Source organism: Lates calcarifer, linkage group LG7_2, assembly GCF_001640805.2.
Source record: "Lates calcarifer isolate ASB-BC8 linkage group LG7_2, TLL_Latcal_v3, whole genome shotgun sequence".
Classification (NCBI taxonomy): Eukaryota; Metazoa; Chordata; class Actinopteri; family Centropomidae; genus Lates; species Lates calcarifer.
The window spans coordinates 9,009,313-9,029,152 of NC_066854.1; the positions used below are offsets into that span (position 1 = coordinate 9,009,313).

At 38.4% G+C, this 19,840-nt stretch overlaps 1 long non-coding RNA gene across 1 annotated transcript in view; it reads left to right on the forward strand.

Annotated features, from left to right (window-relative positions):
* LOC108891877 (uncharacterized) overlaps positions 1-18,094 on the forward strand; it is a 69,513-nt gene extending 51,419 nt beyond the window's left edge. Inside the window, exon 3 of the long non-coding RNA XR_001962384.2 lies at positions 18,013-18,094. This is a non-coding gene — a long non-coding RNA (uncharacterized LOC108891877). The remainder of the gene's footprint in view (positions 1-18,012) is intronic.
* Positions 18,095-19,840: the final 1,746 nt, after the last annotated feature.

Below are 19,840 nucleotides of genomic sequence, written 5' to 3' on the forward strand. Positions count from 1 at the left end.
GTGACATCCTAAAACAAATCTGAACAGTCAACCAGACGATGAGATGTATTTGGAGCCGAGCCTGTGGTGTGAATGCAGCGTTATGTGATGCTTTCTTCTGAGCAGTATTTATTTACATGAGGTTTAATTTGGCCAGCGCAATACATTGAAGCATAATGGCACCTGCTGCACTGTAATCAGCGCTCACTAGACAGAATTATGCCTAATTTAATGGGTGTGCAGTTCATTTGCTCGCACAATCGGCCAGAGGTGTAATCTGATTGGAAATACTGTGCCTCGGCAGTGAGAAACAGTCAGAATTCAAATATCTAATTTGCATATCTGCGTCACATTAAGGTAACATACTAAAGCCTTTACAACTTGTAAAAACCTCTTAACTTCTGACTGTGCTGGAGGTGTGGTAATCATGGTGCTCTGCCATATTAAAACTGATTACTTTATTTATAAGAGATTGCTGCTATTTTGTCAATTAGATAATTATGACCTTTAGACGATTTCTTTATATGGAAGTTGGTTTTTTTTTTCCCCCTCCACTCTATGCTGGAGCTGCCTGCATTGACATCTAATACATCAGAGGACTGTGTGTGTGTTTTTGTGTTCTGAGTTAAAACACTTCAGGGTACTTTACCAATTCTGGAGACAAGCCAAGGTTCCCCGGCTATGTCGAGACCTTAACTAAGTGCAGGGAGAATTCCAGCAAGGGTGAGCGAGGACTGAAAAAGAGACACAGTGAAGGGAGGATCGGAGGTGAAGTGTAAAATGGCTATAATTATGCTTTGATATTAAATTACCATGTATAATTGAAATAAAGTTAGCACCCTAGTCTTCTCCCTTAATAGCAGCTATACTGCTCAGTTCTGTTAAATAACCTGCTAGTTATTGCTTGTCCTGTATGGAATGAGAAGTCAAACCATCATTACAAAACTCATGTACCCATCACTTTCTATATTAGATCCAGGCTTCACACACTATGGTTTTAATTACAGCCTAGTACTTAATTCTTCCTCTGTGTACACTTATGTGCAGCAAATAATTTAGTTAGCACAGGATCTAACTCTCAGTGATGGGAGTTTGACACAACTGGAAATTACTCTGACTTTATTAATTGATTATAATTGACACAAACAATAAACTTGCATTGTATCAGTAGAGAATACTGAGATGCGTAATTAGATTACACAAGCCACAATTATCTAGTGAAGAGGTGATACATCACAATGCTAAAGTCAAATGGCTCTGGACTGTGTTGTCCTAAAATGCTATCACCCAGTGATATTTTAGTACTGAAACATAATATATAATAATAGTATTACTCAAGTATCTCAAGTAGAGCAGACTCAGTTACAAGTTACTTTGTAGATTAAAATTTTACCTAAAAAACACATTTGTCTCTAAAATCTGAAGCTTTTTTATGTTTGGTCATCCAAAGAGTGTAAGATGTAGTTACAATTAGCTTCACCTCCACCAGCTGCAACTTTAAATTGCTGTCTACATGATAATGCATCAGTAACAATATTAATTCATAGATAAACTAATTCACTTTGCATAATCACAGGGTGTATTTAATTTAAGTATATTTTGCTGAAAATACTTATGTAGTTTTACTTAAATACCAGAAATGAATAAAAACTGTAATCATGAAAAAAAAAAGGGTATCCATCAACAACTTATTTAAATTTTCTATGACAATTTAATATGGCATGTGATGCTCTTTGAAACCACTAAAAGTTGTATTTGATTGCTTTGATGGCAGGCTTTCAATCTGGATGCACCAGCCAAAGATGGACCGTATGCTCTAAAATGATGAAATGTACACGTATTTTAGAGTGCATATATATTGTTGCACTCAATAATAGACTTGTTTGAATTATGGCTATGACTATAAAAGAAAAAAGAAAACGCTTACATTAACAAGTTTTGCTCAACTCTTTAAGAATCTAAGTGAATATAGCCTGAATTTATGTAGCCAGATAGCAGCTTTAAATTAGAAGCAATCTGGAGGGGATAATTTCACACAAAAAGGAAAATGCTTGCATGCTGTAAAAATTGTGCTTATGGCCATAAAGTACAGCAGCATCCCTGTAATGCACAGTGTGCACCTGGTCAGGCAGCTTCTATAAATGACTGGTCCACTCTGGACAGCTGTGCAGCACTCTGTTAATATGCAAAGCTTGTTTTTATTCACTGTAAATGTGTATGTAATTTTCATGTAAAACCTACGTCATACAAATGTTGAGTGCACTTAAGCTGAATCCGCAGGCGAAGTCTTTGAATGACCATGAGATCCTGGAGACGAAGTCAAGACTTTAACAGGGATGTTGTGTAACGTGTCATACGGCCAGAAGTAGTGGATGGTGTCCAAACCAAACTTTTATAGTAATGCATCTTGAAGGACAGACCTTGTTTAACATTTCCACACCTCTACCCTGCAAGAGACACAAAAATCTGTCAGAAGAAGTGACTTTACTGCAGTTGTGGATGACCTGATGTCCTCTAAGGAATAAACCCAGAGCAGAAACAGGAGTGTTGGTTAACCACGTTTGCCAGCAGTGAATATAACATGAAATTTTCATTGCTCACAGCACAGCACTGGCTGCAATGTTTATGTTATTTTTTTTTAAACATATACATTTTTTAACTTGCCTGGGGCCAACAGAATACTTAACAAATTACAAGTCTGCCTTTGCTGATGCCATGCATTTTTCAATTAATACAGAAATTTAAAAAGGGACGTTAAACTTATGCAATGTGGGCATTTTTTTTAAATCCAGCATATATATTGCTGGTAAGAATACACTATCATCACAGTTATGTTCCTCTAACTAGCACCATTTCAGTGTCATAGTGCTCTGCATGGTTTTCGCTGCATTGATGCGAAACAGAGACTGGAATATTAGAAGATCAGTGATTTATTAGAAGGGACATGGAGTTGCCTTCAAGCTTTGAGTGCATGAGATACAGATGTAGTTTATGAGGGCATCAGTGTCACTGACTGGAATACATTGGATCTTTGTTCAGTGCGTGAACTGTATGTACCACGGTCGACAGGAGCTACACATTTTAGTTACCATGACTGACGTGGACTGATTTTTAGAAATATGTGCAAGTGTTCATGCACCACTTGGCAGACTTTTTGTATCCGTGTTCCAACTTCTTTCTGTCCACCCCGGCAGTGACAATGTGATGTTAGACATACACAAAAAAATCAGTTTACATGAGTTTGTTGTCGAATTGATTCCAGTCGGAGAGTATAAATAACGAAACTAAAATCAATATTTGCCATGCTATAGATTGCATACATATATCAATTTTTTCTAACCTTCCCCTCCAAAGGGAAAACGACTTCAATAAAGCACTGCCACTGTTGACATACGGATTGACAAGCCACAGTGTCAATCATGCCTGCAGGTGACGCTGTTTGCAGGAAATAACGATAACAAATTAGCATCTGTCAGAGGTTGTCAGACAGAGTGCCACAACACTGGGTCAACAGCTGCTGGGGATGTGATTAAAGTGGCTGCCAAGTTAATGCAAAAAGCCTCAGAAAATAGACTGCGACTTAATTAGAAATGCATTACCAGCAGATCACTTCTATCCTGGATGGTGACAAAACATTTTCTAGACCATTGACAGAATTATTCTTTATTCTGATTGAGCTACAGTATTTATTACAACTGCTGGGAATCTGAATAACAAAAGCAGTTCTCCTCTGGCTTTGAAAGTGCACATAATTACCAGTTTTACTTTGGAAATGTGACTTGTGAAAAAACAACTTTTGTTGAATTTAGATGCTGGTTGACATACGAGCTGAACCCTATTTTTTAGACTGAGCCGAATGTGCACAGACAGCAGCAGAGAGCCTGGCTGTTCTTATCCTTTAAGTACTGCTTAGAAGTGACTGACTGGCACCTGCTTTAATATACCTCCTTGCATGCAAGAATACATCCTTGTGCACTTCCCATCAAATCCATGCGATTGCGTTCTGATGGAGAGCAGACGCTGTGAGTTATCGGGATCCCCGCTGAAGCTGATACTTAATGGTGACTGATGTCAGGGGCCCACGCCTGGCTGGTCACTCTGAGAGCCTTTTGTCTCCCCGTCACTGTGCATCCGTTCCCCGTTCCCTCTCTCCTCTTCTCAGTGTCTGCGTTCGGAGGTCATCAACGGAACTGTCAGCATGCAATTTCACACAGTATAATTGCTGTTGTGGACAGACAAGCAAATGAAGTGTTCTGCCACTAAGTCGAATGATCAATGAGACGGTTTTGACATGTGAATATAAGTGCAGTGATTAAACGAACACATCTCGATTTTCATGTATCACTTTTCTTTACATTCATGTATTTTATACATAGTGTCTTCAAGTGCCGTGTATGCAGTCTGAATTCTGTGTTCAGCCTTTTTCATGCTGCAACATTTCTCAGATGATCTCCTCGGATGTAAAGTGGAGTTTCTAGCCCTAACGAACGTGTGATCATTAACACAAGGAGCAAGATTCTGTGTTTCTGAGATATGTAGCTATTGATCAGTTTGTAGTGTAGACACATCGACCTGCTTGTCCACAGTAATACTTCATGGTAAAATGTTATTTTCTCTTCAAATTGCCTCCCCTCGCAGTGACTCAAAAGGTCAAAGGTCAGCTACGGAGCAGCCAACCTAGAGCTGTTGTGAATTCAGTTTAGAGACTTGTTCTATTTCAATTTCTTTTCTTGTTTCTGCTCTTTTCAGAAACAATTTATTCATTTAACCCAATTGGACTGTCGAAAAGAAAAAAAACACCTTTTTTTTTTTAAACAAATTGTTTAATGATCAAACGGCCTCTTTTTCTTTTTGGAGATCTGACCTTTTAGGTTTGTTACATGACCTATACGTTCCTCTAAAGGCTGTTCGGCGAAAGTTCACCAGGGTTGTTGGTATCTAGAAATATAGATTGTCGAATGTTACGATTTTCAATGAAAGTATCAGATGAAGTATCAGGTATTAAATCCATAAAAGTCTCTGACACACACCTCACTCACTTGCATTGTTAAACAGTCATTAATGCTAACATTGGCTATGTAGCCATACCAAAAACCTACATACAGCACCTTTAAATTGTGCTTTACTCCTTTTCTATATATATTAGAGTCTGTTGCTCCCTGCAAAGCAGATGTACAATAAAGATAAAAGCAATGAGGACAAAATCTAGGAAACTAGCCAGACTCATCCTTTAAGATAAACTGACAGATATTCAGCAGATATATCAGAACCATTTTGATGATAACACACTTTTGGATAAAACAGACGCTCCTGTTGGAGGGAGACAAATAATAAATAAAGACATCACACTTAACTTTGCCTTCTCCCCCTCCACCTCCACTTTTGGTTTCATCTCAAGAATCCCAGCGAGAAAATATGCATACAGTATGCTAAGAATATGTCGATTGCTCTGCAGTGATTCATAACAGCAGAGCGCTTTTAATCTTTTGTAGTGAATTAACAAAAAAAGTGCATTAGCAGGCATTCATTATGCAAGGCAATGACTCAGAAGTAATGTGCAAAATTACTAGGACTTTGCAATCCATTATTGTGACCGATTTTCACACTGGGTGAGTAGCAAAGAGTAGAATGGAATAGAATTAGGAATAAGATGGTCTAGACTAGGCCTGTATTTAGCAGCTGCATGGAAAGACGCACACACACACACACACACACACACACACACACCTTAAAGCTATCTTTCTATGAATGTCTTTTTAGCAAAAACATGTCACATCATGTCACTATTCTGCAAATGCAGTGCTCCCATGTTGTGTGATCTGATGTGCTGTGTATGTGAGTTGGTATGCCTGTGCATACGATTGATGCGGCGTTCACATTTGTTCACTGTCATTTATTAGCAGAACCAGACTGCAGCTTCAACCTGCTGGAGGCAAAGGGAGCTATTTAAAGAAATCAGAGCCACACCAAGTCTCTAAATGAAGAAGAAGGGGGGGCGAATGAGGACAAGAGAGCGCAGAGGGAAGGAAAATGACAAGGCGGGGAGGGAGGGTGAAAAAAAGAAAAGGGGGGGGGGTGTAAGGAAGTCAAGAGAGAATGGGGAGAGAGATGCTGAGAGAAGGCGGGAAGGGAGGAGAGTAGAGTGTGAGCTGCAGAGTGTTGCTAAGACAAGAAAGGTGCGGGGGTCACAGAGGGAGAGAGATGGAAATCTGGAAAGATGGGAGGCAGCAAGGCAAACTACCAGAGTGAGTGAATGTGATGTGAAGGAGAGGAGAAGGTAAACAAGCCTTACAAGCCTTAGCTGAAGGGAAGGGAGGTGTGAAGGAGAAGAAAATGAAATGCAGAATAAAAAGGCATGATGGAGGAAGGAAGGTGCTGCTTGAAGGATATAAGATGTTCAATTCAAGCCTCACAACTATGCAAATGTGAAACAGGCAAATCCCAATAAATGTAACCTTGTTACGACCATTACTCTCAGTGACTTATGTCCTAAACACAAATAGGTAGCAGTCTGATAGACATGGTGTGCAAATACACTTTGTTTCAACAACAACAACAGTACTTCCATTCACTATAAATGAAACTGGTCACTGTTTATTGAGTGTAGAGAACCTAGAAATTACATTTTGAGGCGCATAATACAACACAAGGCACATTTGTGTATTAGTTGTTTAATAACATATAGCAAGATGCTGTAACTCTGTTAGCAGTCACTAAGCTATGGGGAAAATGACATCTGCCCTCAGATGCCAGCCTAAAAGTTTTATAACTGTGTTATTGCTCAAATAAATAAAATACTGAAAAATGAATATTAGATTAAGAATACAAGAAAAAATTGTTAATGCTAATACAGGCTATGTAACAATAGCAAACACTTACATATATCAGCTTTAAGCTACTTTAATTCTGCCAAGTAGCCTTAGTAGGTAATGCTCAGATCTCAACTGTGTAAACTGTTTGGTGCTTGTCAGAAATGACAGAGGCTCCAGAGCAGAAGCCTGTAAGCCAAGACAGTATTAGAAGTACCCACAGACAAACACCAAAGATACTGTAAGTGTAATATCTCTATCAGTGTGAAATAAATGAGTTTACAAAAGTCTCTGTACCTAAAAAGAATCATATTTCATTCATTAAGCAATACAAGAAGAGAAACATGTCAAATTATATTTCCACAGTGGTTATGTTTTTAGTGGATAGAGTGATTCAAATCATTCGAGCATGCTGAAGATAGTACCTTTGTAACAACATCACCCAAAGCATAATATAAAATGCCCTGAATTTTGCTTGTTTTCACAGTAACACTTCCCTGTTTGTTTGCCATTGTCAAAATGCTACTTCAAAACTACTGCAGCCTTTGTCAGCAACAAACGAGACCTGGAGCCAGAGAAGAAATGGGGTGTTTTATTTTTTATTTTTTTCTTTTTGAACTAAAGCTGCAATTAAGCCACGTCTGCTTGTTTTTAAAGGGGATTCAAATGATGGTGTGCCTCACTGCCCCCAGATATAATGCGATTTAACTGGCTTCATTTTAGGAGCGAGATGAGAAATTGCCCCTAGTAGCTGCTAGTAGAATTCCACTGAAAGTTGTAGGAAAGTATTGAGTTCTGTGAATTATCAGAGAGCAGCGATTGAATAGGAGCCACTGATATCCTCTTTTTTTGGTAATTTCTCACATATGTAAGGGAGACGCACGCTTTGTTCCTGTTTTTTGCAAAGTCGGTGCTCTTAGTTCAATCTGCAGTGCTCCAAGTGATTGGATTTTGCCACAAGGTGGAAATAAGTGCCAGAACTGTTTACTTTAGAGAATTGATGATTACATTTCTGCAGATTTTCACCCCTTTCAAAACTGCTTGACCTGGCAGAGGAGAGTAAAAACATAGTTACCTACAATACATTAAACCCTGATCCAAGGCCCTTATATTAGACACTCGCATGTGTTTGTCTAAGTCAGACCAAGCCTAATGTGAGGCATCTTCTGAAAATGACAGTGATGTATTTTTAGATGTACTTTTAAGCTCTGCCTCAGTCTATAGGAAGTGTTGTTAGCACAATCTACAACTACAGCACCAACTCATTAAGCAGTCATTAAGATAACAAGCCAATGCACTGAGATTAATGGGAAAACTGTTTCAACACTCTGCTGCTGAGTGGCCAGGGAAGGCAACTTGAGGAAACTCTAATGCACAAAAAATGTGAAGCCCCCCCTCCACCATTTATGTACATTTAGAAATGATCAGCAGGGCTTTATGTATATCTACATGACCTTTGGTAAACCTCATAGGAGATCTATTGGCAGTTTGTTCTGGAAAAGTGAGATGACATATAAGGTGGAAGACCTTAATTTTCTGCATTATTTCATGGTCTGACAAGTGGAAATCAGAATTACTGACCCATAGCTTTGAAAGCATACAATCAAAATCACATTTTGTTTGACATCATAGAGAAAAGTGATGGAAATAGAGGAAGGAAAGGCTGATATTTTTTTTAACACTATCTGTCTTAAATTATTGTCAGAAAAAATTACTTGTAAATGTAAACTTTTAATTTGTATCAGTATGAGATACCAATGATGTAAATGCTTCCCTGTTTTTCGTGTATGATCTTTATTATAGCAGTGGTAGTTACAGGCTGTTGCAGATTAAAATAAATGCAATGATAAGGAACTGTAATTAACTCTCGTGCTCTATTAGATTACACACAATACAATATAATTATGTAACATCCAGTAACAGTCCAGGGTAAGATAGGGGGAAGCAGAGAAAAGAGAAAAAGTGCCTATAGGATAAGAGAAACTGAGGCAGGGAGAGTAAACTCAGTCAAGACTTTAAGCCTGGGAAAATCAATATTCTCAAGGAGGGTCAAGGGATTAGTAAAGGGCCACTGACACAGTCCTGGGAAGAAACCTTTAAATGATTAAGAAAATGAGAGTGAAGTTGCAAAAGAGAAGGAAAAACACAGACAAATAGAAGTCTTGCCAAACTGGGGTTCCCCCTGACAAAGAGCAACGTTCATTACAGTCAACTGGGTTTTCATAATCATGTCCCAATTTGTTACAAGTGCTGTCCCACAAAATTATATTTGCCTTTTAGACTACAGGGAATAATCTCTTTTGAATGTGATACAAAAATGAATTCTGTGAATTTTGCATTGGACTGTATTGAACAGATATAGCCACATCTGCAGTGCATTTTGATAGTAAATTAATCTTGACCTCGTGTGGCCCCAGTGTACAGCAGTGTTGTGACATTCAGTGTAAAGACCTCTTTTGCTCAGCTGCTAATTGCAAGGCTCAAATGCTTCTCTCAGTCATTCCACTGCACTTGAAGGCACAGAAAGCTTTGTTATAACATAATTAATACACGTTGGAGGCATCATTAAGAGTCTAATTTAATCCATCTGTCTGCTGGTGATTGCATAGAGCCGGCTTTGGAATAATGAACATTTTGTGTGATTTAGATACATAATACTTTGATAATATTGTCCCGCTATACTCAGCTATTAGCATATCTTAAGTTGCCGTTCAACACATTTCAACATACCCCAGCTGAACTGAAGTCTGTGAGTTCTCTTCAAAATGATGTTAAGCACTTAAGGGTCGGACACAAAGGGGACACACACAGCAAACAACCTTCAACAAACCAACAATCCCCACCAAACAAGCAGCTGTAATAGGACAGGATAGGAGGATTAGAGGGACAATCTTGAAAGGGTTTTTTTAAATGGCACCCATGGGACTGGGCAACTGAGAGTTACAAAAGGATTATGGGAGTCCACTGGATTTGTCCAAACTGGATGACTTATATGGAGGGTTACAGTGACACTGTTAACTAGAGCTTGTGGTTCTGTCTTGATTTGTTCCATCAGTATTTCTAAAGAAAAACATTTAATAATGCATAGTGATATCAACACTGTCTCACACTATTTTTCCAATGCCTGACATAAATTTATTCATATGTTCCCACAGTACTTAAACTATAGCCTCCAGTCATTGGCTCTTATCCTGCTTCATCCCAGCTGTTAGTTCTCTCACACCTGGCATTGCCAGGTGTTTTGCATCCATATTGTGAAAGGTCTGTGTTAGCTGGATGTTATATCCACCTGTCTTTTAAATGTCTCTTCATGCTGAAATCCAATTTATCGTTCTCTCGCCAGACTGTTATTAGTATGACAGCCTCTTGCAGAATTCACACCTTTTGAAATTGATGGTGAATGCCTTGGGAAAGGCCTTTCATGACAATTCTGTGCATTTGTGTCCTCTGTCAAAATAATACATTTGTTTCTCCCCCTCTCTCTCACACACACACGTCTGTGTATGTATGTATATATATATATATATATATATATATATATATATATAGGACTGATTTATACACATTCACAAAGTACATTTTAAAATGGCATTGCCTCTCTGTAAAAAATGGATCTGTACAGCTTAAATGCTTTGTTGAGGTCTTCACAGACATCCTTGATAACCTCCAGAGGTGATTGAGGCAATGACAATACATTATGTACTACATCTTGAGGTCCAATAATCTTGCATTTCTATGTGAATCAGTCATGTATGCACATTATTTATTAGTCTTAAAATGTCTAAGAATTGCACTGATAACAAATGACAGAAAAGACCTTTGAAAGACCCTTTTATCTATGCTTTTTTGTGGAGGAATCAGTGAGCCTTACATCAATAAGATGAAATTGCACTGAAGTATATGCATTCATTGTTTCCTGTGAATCCCTCAAGTGTGTTAGTATTTATTGTGGGAATGGTGGACTCAGCCACTTCACGTAAAAGTACTATATGCAGAGTTAATCGGTGAATGTAAAAACATTGAATATCTCTGCTGCCACATGTGGCGGAGAGCAGGTGATGGTGGTGGTGATTGCTTGTCAAGAGCTTCAGCCATCATTCTGTTTACAATACAAGCGGTTAGAATATGTTCTCTGAGCAGTGCTACGGTGAGTTACTTAAAAGTTACTTAAACTTTTGAAATTACCATTTTGAACAAGCAATTGTTGATATGTGGATGGAAAACAAGCAAAAATGAACCACAGTAATCCTAGTGGGATGTGACAAAAGCTTGAATAACTTCCTCTGTGTCCTCAAATGACACATTGGATCAGATCGTAGCGATATTCCTGAGATGAAAGAAGCCTGACTGAAGCAGTTTAGTAATATGCAGATTGAAATGCAAAAAGAATTGAAATAAATGGCACATTTCTTGGATACTGGCATTACATGGATAGATAGGGAGCTCAGGGATTGGGACAGATGATTAGAATTTCTGTCTTATCAACGTTCAGCTGGAGCAAAACATCAACTGTGCAAGGATTTGTCAGTGTGATTTGGGCACCCGCTCAAATATTATTCTGATTTTATATGTGTATTCAACCCTAGGTGCATGTGTTTAATACACATGGTTGTTATTTTTTTTCAGCCACAGTATTAGATTGCAAACTTAACAAGCACCAAGGGCCTCGTTTCACTGTTTATTCCTTCCCAAGGACAACCCCAACTTGATGATATTATCCATAAAGTACTTCACAGTCTTTGTTTGATCTGTGTCGTATTGAATAAATTGCCTGTAATAGTATGCGTATTGTCTCAGTGAAAGTCCTCCATGTGTGCGAGCCCGCCACTCACACACATGAACACACGCAAACTCGGGTTGATCCCATGAGGGAAATTAGAGAAAGCGTGCATGTTGAAACATGAGGGCAGGCGTGCTAAGGACAGTGTTTAGCAGCATTGTTTTACATTGCATGAAGCTAATTTAATTGACGACGGCGAACATGCTGTTCTCTTAGTTTTTAATAATATATCTGCATTTCAAATACATATAGTGAGATTGCCACTGAACGAGAACCTTCCTCCATCTCTAAATTATGTTCTCACTGTGTCTGGTGCCCTTTTTAGTTTATTAATTTTTTGGAAAAACCATGCCAAAAATCCAAAAGAATTATCCTCATGGCTTAATATTAATATTAATATAACTACTTCTGCTAACATTATAACAATAATTATGTACTTTTTGCCTTACTTTACTGCTTTCTTGACACTGCAGCCTTAGGCCTTGAGTTCACCACAGCCCTCACATTATTAAATAATATATTACTCCTAATAGGCTCGGGTATGATTAATGAATAGTGTATTAGCTGACAACAACCCATATCTATTTATTACAACATGTGACCACCTGCAATTAAAATGGCGCCCCACAATCAAGGGCAGAGGATCTACCAGTTTCCAGAGTCATGATCAGAACACCACTGACTGTAATTACACAACAGCTAAGCCATAGCTTAATTAGAGCTGTGCACTCGGAGCGTGTCACTGGTAACTACAGCACTCTGGCTCTCTGAAATCACATCCCTTTCAGCCACATGTTTACACTGAAGTGAGCATTTAGAGTGCTCACATATTCCCCACTATCTTAGGAGCCCTAGACTCTAATAACAGGGTGTGTGTCAGTTATGATGAACCTACAGCTGTGGTGCCACTGATGAAGTAATATATTAACCACATGCCAGTGCTATTAAATGTCATCCAATGGATAGCTCTCCTAGAGAGGCCTTAGTTGATAAATGAAAAGGATAATATGGACCTTGCTGCCTGTAGCTTGAATACAAGCTGCAATATTTATGCCTTTTACTGCAGTTCCTTCCTTGTTTATTTCAGTTTAGTCTAAAATATGAAAACATCATCATTATGCATTTGACCATTATTTAAAGAGCCTAAATACGATTTATAATTAGAGAACAACTTGCAAAGTGTGACATTTGAATTTATAATCTTGCCAGAATGTTGCACAATCTCATCTTGTAGCAAGACAAATAAATGCACTTCAGAGAAATTTGTTTTGGACAGTACATTGCACATAAATAGAAACAACAAATATGAATGCCTAAACAATTTACAGAATGATATTTCCTCCCTGCTTTGCATGCCGAGCAAATGTTTAATCATGCATTGCAAATACAAGCAAAGCTTGTTTTTACTAATGAAACATTGTTATGAAACGTTGTAAAGCCCGGCCGACAGTGCCTCGCAGAAGCTGTTCCCATTCAAATAAAGAAGATTCAGGCCTGGGTGAAGAGCTGCGTGATCCATAATTCACAGGATTTTACTGAATAACCCAAGTCACTCTAGGCAGGCATGGCAGGTGAGCTTTTTTTTAAATTTACTGCAACAGGGAAGAAGATGTCTTGATTGGGAACAGAAGTACATTTCTTTATAAAGAGAAATGGGACTATCCTCAATTCAGCATGCTTCAACAACATGTGCATATACAGTATGTATCCATGTATATTATATAACATTAAAAACAACAACATTTTTCCCCCTACAGATAAACATTGATTATCTTGTTACAATGGCACCTGTCAAAAGGTGGGATATATTAGGCAGCAAGTTGATGTGCTGGAAGCACTGAAAATGGACAAGACTTTGACAAGGGCCAACCTGGATGGTTTCACCACTGAGTCAGAGTATTTCCAAAATGGCAGGTCTTGTGGTGTGTTCCCAGCATGCAGTGGTCATAGGTGCCAAGGCTCATTTATGCGTGTGTGTTGTGTTAGGTTCTTATTTAATGCAATGCATCATGTAATCCACTGTCAGTGATTTGCTCTCAGTACCAACAAGTTCACCAACGCACTTACTGTGTACCAAAGGACTAAAAAGTATAATAGCTTTACTGTGCAGCTCTGTTAATGTAGCTTTGATGCACATGGAAACAAAACCTTCACCGGATTTGTACTTTACAGAGGAAGTGGAGAAGATTGCTGATAGCGATATTCAACAGAAGAACGTCAGTAACAAGAAAAACAGCTTCAATAATCCTCACAGCAAAGTGCAGGAAATGCAGCCTGCAGCACTCCCGACCTACACGGCGTCTGGGGACATGATAGTTTCTGTGATTGAATGATGTGATTCAGGCAGCATCATACATGCTCACTTTGGGTTATCTGCCATTATTAGAGACGGTGACTCGGGTGACCTTTTCATTACGGCTGAACATAGTGAGTGTTGGCAGGGATGGTGCACACCAACCATTAGTCAAGGCTTCACAAAAACACAGTAAGCCAACATAAAGCCACCTTTTTCCACCTATGCTGAAACTGTATTCTGTACACATCTAGGAATAAATTTCAAAGCAGGTTATGTACAGTATCATCCATGTGATAACATAATAGTGTGCTGTACCACTTACTAAAGAGTGCTGATCTTTTGGCCCCAGCTGGAATAGGTTTCACCTGTAAAATGCCAACTGCATCATGTCCTTTACCGCATTTTACCTTTCATATTTAAAGTCTAGTCAGACCAGGTCCAGTGTGATGACACAACCAGAGGGAGCACTCAAATCAATAAAAATCTCATTTAGATAAGCTGACAGGTGAGCTTTCCCTTCCAGCCGCCATTGTGATGTGCATATTGTGCGTGACTGCAGCTCAATGCGTCTTTACGTTCAGTATCTGATGAGTGATGATGTAAAAACTAGTTAAAGTCAACTGAAACTGGTGACAAAAAGGTTTTAAGAGCCTTTTGCTGCTGGGGTCTATTAGAAAGAAAAGAGCTGTACTTTTTCCTCCTTTGTTGCCCTCAGTAGTCTTCGTTATTACATTCCCTAATAAATCATGTGATGCTGGTCACATTTAATTCAGAGCTGCTGTCAGTAAATCTTAATCGGTAGATTGCATATTGTGCATCAGTAATTTTGTCACACTCAAGCGCCGCAAGTTATTTGCTTCTGATATTAAACCTTTTCTTTAAAAATGTCAGGTCTATATTTGGCCTCAATATTCTTGTTTGCATGAAGAATATTTTTTCCAGTCCAACAACACCTCTGTAATATTTCATTCATAATCATATTTCATGAAGATTGGATTGTAATTTGTTATTGGTGCAGCATATAATATTCATCACTTATGGTTTATTAGGGTTTTATTCCATGTAGGCTATAAAGGTTTACCACTTGTAAAACTGTAAACAAATAAGACTGCTTATTATGAGATGTTTGAGGTGATTTAAGGAGAGCTCATCTGTTTGACTACATCTTGTACGGGTTAAGATACTATACTATGTCATTCACTTGAAGTACATATTGATCCCACCATAACTTATCTCACATATGCAGTGGACGCCTGGGGCCCGTCCTTCATGTGTGGATAACCGAGTTATCCAGATAAGAAAGTTGACGATTTGACACAAGTCCTGATTTTTTGGCTCTTCAAAGCTTCAGAGCAACAAGTCCTTAAGCCCAAACCTACAACAGTGCAGCTTACTGACAGTTAGCTGGATCATGACCAAGAGGTTTTACGGTGAACCCCACACGTAAACAAATTTTTAGATACAAATGTCTTGCTTTCTTAGATTTGTGATGAAAGTGTTGATATAATTATAATAGCCTGAGAACATGCAGGTTGTTGAGAAAACACTATGAGTCACCCTTGTGCACACACAATAAAATATAACAAAATGAACACTAAAAAAGAAACAAACCAAATGTAGTTTGAGATACTGTGAGAAAAAAATACATAAATAAAATATTCAGATTGTTAAAAGACCAATGAAGCCAGAACATATGGTGTTTAATTTGACATTAAACTGTGAATTTTTCATTTGAACACTGAAACTGAATGATGATTAACTTCACTGAAAATTGTTACTGCAATAAAAGCTGCTTTTAGGGAGCTTTTAATAAGGTTTAATTTTCATAATAGGTTTATAATTATAAGTCAAAAGACCATGGGGCAGAACCTCACCAATCATACACCAACATCGCTTGTGGTCTAACCACATTCACTGGTACTGTCTCAAGTTTAACAGAGATGAGAGTGTGGAAACAGTGAAAATATAAACCAAAATGACACCTGGAAAAATGCAGGAAAACATAAAATGACATAATAGGATTATATATTAGCCTGATAGCCTGAGTTAGTTAAACCACATGGGTAGAACCGTTGCTATCATGTTGCCTCATCTGCCATCTTTCAGCTGCTATTGGCAGCATTTAGGAAGTTTGTTGTTAGAGGTTGGAGCTAAGGTTGACAAGCGAAATGGTCAAAAAGTGGAGGAACTGGTGGTGAAAACCATGTATTTATTGTGCAGACACTGAGGAAGGAAATGATTTTAAAAATGTTTGAATTGGATGTTAAGAATGTTGTTATTGAACTTGGGCTGCGGTTATTTTTATTATTGCTTAATTTGCTGATTTCCTGATTTGGTACATGAAACATTAGAAAACTGATGAAAAATGGCCGCCACCAATTTTTAGAGCTGATGGATGAAAAAAAAAAAAACCCATCAAATTCTCCCATTTGAGAAGCCAGTACCTGCAAATACATTGTATTTCTGTGTAGCTTGGTGATTTTTGTGGGTCTACAGTGAATGAAATCTGTGTTTTTGCAAGAATCTGCTCTGTCTGGTGATAAGGTTGATGTCCTGCTTACTTGCACATTCAAAATTCAGTGCAGTTTATTGGTTTATTGGTACCAAGCGAATGTGTTAAAACTGTACTGCAGTAACATTGTTTTTTTTTTCCTCTTTGACTATCTCTTGAGACAGTACTTGTTTCCTAGAATCCTAAATATTTTGTTATTCCATTATTGTTGCTTTGATAGGATGTGTTTACCCAGACAGGCAGCATGTAGATTTATAAGATCTGAACAAATAAAATAGTCTATTTATTTATTCTTTATCTTTGGGATCTCTCACCGCTTCTTGTGTGCTGAAGAAACACAATTGCCGTTTTTCCTTGTCAAGTCGATAAATATTCCCCGTTCTCTTGTTGAGCTGATTCCATTCTCAGAATTTCTCCACTGGAAAGGAATAAGATAATTACAAACCTTCAGTCTCTGTAGAGGTCTTCTGTTTTTCCCCCCCATAACCTTTAGTGACAGAACAATTTGGACTGAAACATTGAACACAGCCCAGACCAAATTATAGCAACAGCACCAGAAGCCAATAACCAATTTTCAACTTGTAACGCAGCAGCTTTGTTCTCAAACTCATCAAATGGTAATTAAGCTTTTCCCGCTGGGGTTCACGCTTAAGTTTGACCGGACTAGACAACAGAGCACACAAGTGCAAAGAACTTCACAATATACAAAACATAATGCACATACAGGAGAGTGCCTTTTAAAAGAGGAAAAGTATTTTTTGTCCATGCCAGCCTCACTGTTTGCCCCACCCCCAAACCCTCCCTGTAAAAGTTGTTTAACTTTCTCCTTTGGAAAAAGCTCACTCAGCTGTAACATTAAGTTTCCCAAGTTTCTATTACTCCACCTTAGAAGCGGTTCAAGTGAAAGGACGTGATGCGATCCAGTGACAGACACTGTCAGACTCACAAAGACCTTCAATCTTCAGATATCAGGCTCTGGCAGGGAGTGAGACTTGATAAATGAAACGAAGTAGAACAAAAGTGCGAAAAGCACTTCAGTGAGTGGCTCCTCCTCGGGAGTCCTTTTGACACGTCGACAGCTGATACAGACACTCAGACAGTAATGGGGGTTTGACATTGGGCTGATGGGCACCCAGCCTAGCACGACTGAGGTGAAAGGCTGTCCCATGTGCCTGCCATGGATGTGGCAGGCGGCAGCCACCTCCCCCTATGAGCATGGAAATCCTCACTCCAACAAACTACTGACAGGAATCCAGGTTGCACACACCAGATCCAGACAAATCTTACAAGAATTTCTGGAGTCAATGATGTGGATTCTACAATAGGGAAAATCCAGGTTTACAGCTCTTTTGTTTTGTATCATACCTCTGCATAACCTACCTACTTAACTGGTTTTGATTAGAGCCTCAGCCATTAGTTGATAAATTAGTCAATCAACAGAAAAAAGGCAACAATTTTGAATATCAGTCAATGGTTTTGAGTCATTTTTAAAGGAAAAAAATGAACAAGACATTAAAAGACGTCAGGCAACATTTTCTACAACTCTGACATTTTATTGACCAAGTGATTAATCAGATTCAGGTCGATCAGTAATGAAAATAAGCTCTAGTTTTGATATTTTATGTTCCTTTTACAGACTGGAGCTTCTACCAGTTGTGGACTGGACGGGTATACAGAAGCATGTGAATATACAAAGGTAAGCACTACAATGTGAAGCTGTTATGGTAAAACCTGACCTTTGACCCTTTTCATGTGAACGTCCCTAGTGGGTTTGCTCTTTCATTCTGTTCTCTTCGAGTGTGTGGTACTTAACTCTGTCCCTGGTCTCAATCAGCAGTGACCATGTCTTTATTTGGAAAATAGGAAACTAGATTTTCTTTGAAATCCCAATATACGAGCTAACTTCAAAAGCCACATGACTGCATTTTCTGATGACAGATACAGTATCGCAATTGGAATTTAATCCCATGACCACCACATATTAAGTCTTTTTTTCTTTTTTAATATTAGAATTGTTTCCTGTTTGGATGGTATACATCTTAACTACCAGAGACTTTGAAAGATCAGTCAAACAACCCATCTTACTGCAGTTGTTGTACTGGTCCTTTAATAACATCAAAGCAGTCTGACGTTATCCCAAGAAAATCTGTCTGATCCTCTTGGATCAGACATTTGAGCAGCGCTATGATGAAAAGCCTAGAAACTGACAAAGGCTGCTTGTTGATGTGACATAGTTTTTAGTCTTTTGTAGGCTTTTGCACAGTACAGTAGACAGCATCTGCCCTGTTGTTTCAAAACTTAACAAAGCATTGTATCTACATTTTAACTGGCTGAATGTCCAACTTTGCTTTCAACTTGCTACTTTTACCCCTTGGGCATGTCATCTTTGCCCTAATGTCTAAAACTTTGAACTATCTCTGGGATCATATTCTTTCATCTCCCCACGTTTTGCCCAATATGCTGAGGCACAATTAGGCAGACAAGAACTAATTTATACTCAGTGGTGACAAATGGTCAGTGAATCGTAAAACGATATAATTACCTTTCAAAAAATATGGCGGACCTCATTTAACTGACGTTAATTAGTCAAACTGTTTGAAACTACAGTTGAAATCCTTCCAACTGTGAATGGTCATACAAGTCCTACTTATAATTAGGCTCTCTGCTTTTGCAGATATTATCTTAAGGTCCATATGTTGATGGGAATATTATCTAGGGACTTGTTCCCACTTTTTCAGTGTGTGCACAGATCGGAGTGAATGTTTTAAAGTACATATTACCATATTTTTGCTGCACTGCTGAACAGACTGGTTGAGACCAGTGATGTCTTTTTTTACTGACAGACTGATGGGCTCCTCATTGTTAAAGTTATCCTGCTAAAGAGAAGTGTGCAAGAGAATCACATAAAAGCTACTTTTGTCAAATTCTTATAACCAAGGTACTATATGTAATTTTGTGCTATTGCTAAATAGTCAGTATTAGCACTAAAAGCGAGTTACTTACCAACAGCTTCAACAATTGTTGTGTCAACAAGACAAGAGGTTCATCCCCTCATGTTGATCTAAGGGAAGACTGGATGCTACAGTGACTCCCTGTTGCAAAGTGGTAGCTGGTTAGCATGCCAGTTTCACTAGAAGAAAAATGTGCTAAAATATAGAAGCAAAGAAGAGTTAATGTTGTTGGTGCTTTACACCACTGGAGACAGCTCTTGGCAAGTAAAGGAATAAAGTTTGATGCTGAACTCACCAGTCTAGAACATTTCTTCTGGACTGGTAAATAAACAGCTGTTGATGCTAACATCGGATATGTGGCAATAGCAAAAACTCACATATAGCACCTTCAAAAGCAAATAACACTTACTTTCAGGAATTTCATATTCATGCTTTTTCATTTAGCACAGTAGCAGTTCTTCAAAACATCAATACAGACTTTCTTTTGAATTGTTCACCCTTTTACCCTAATTG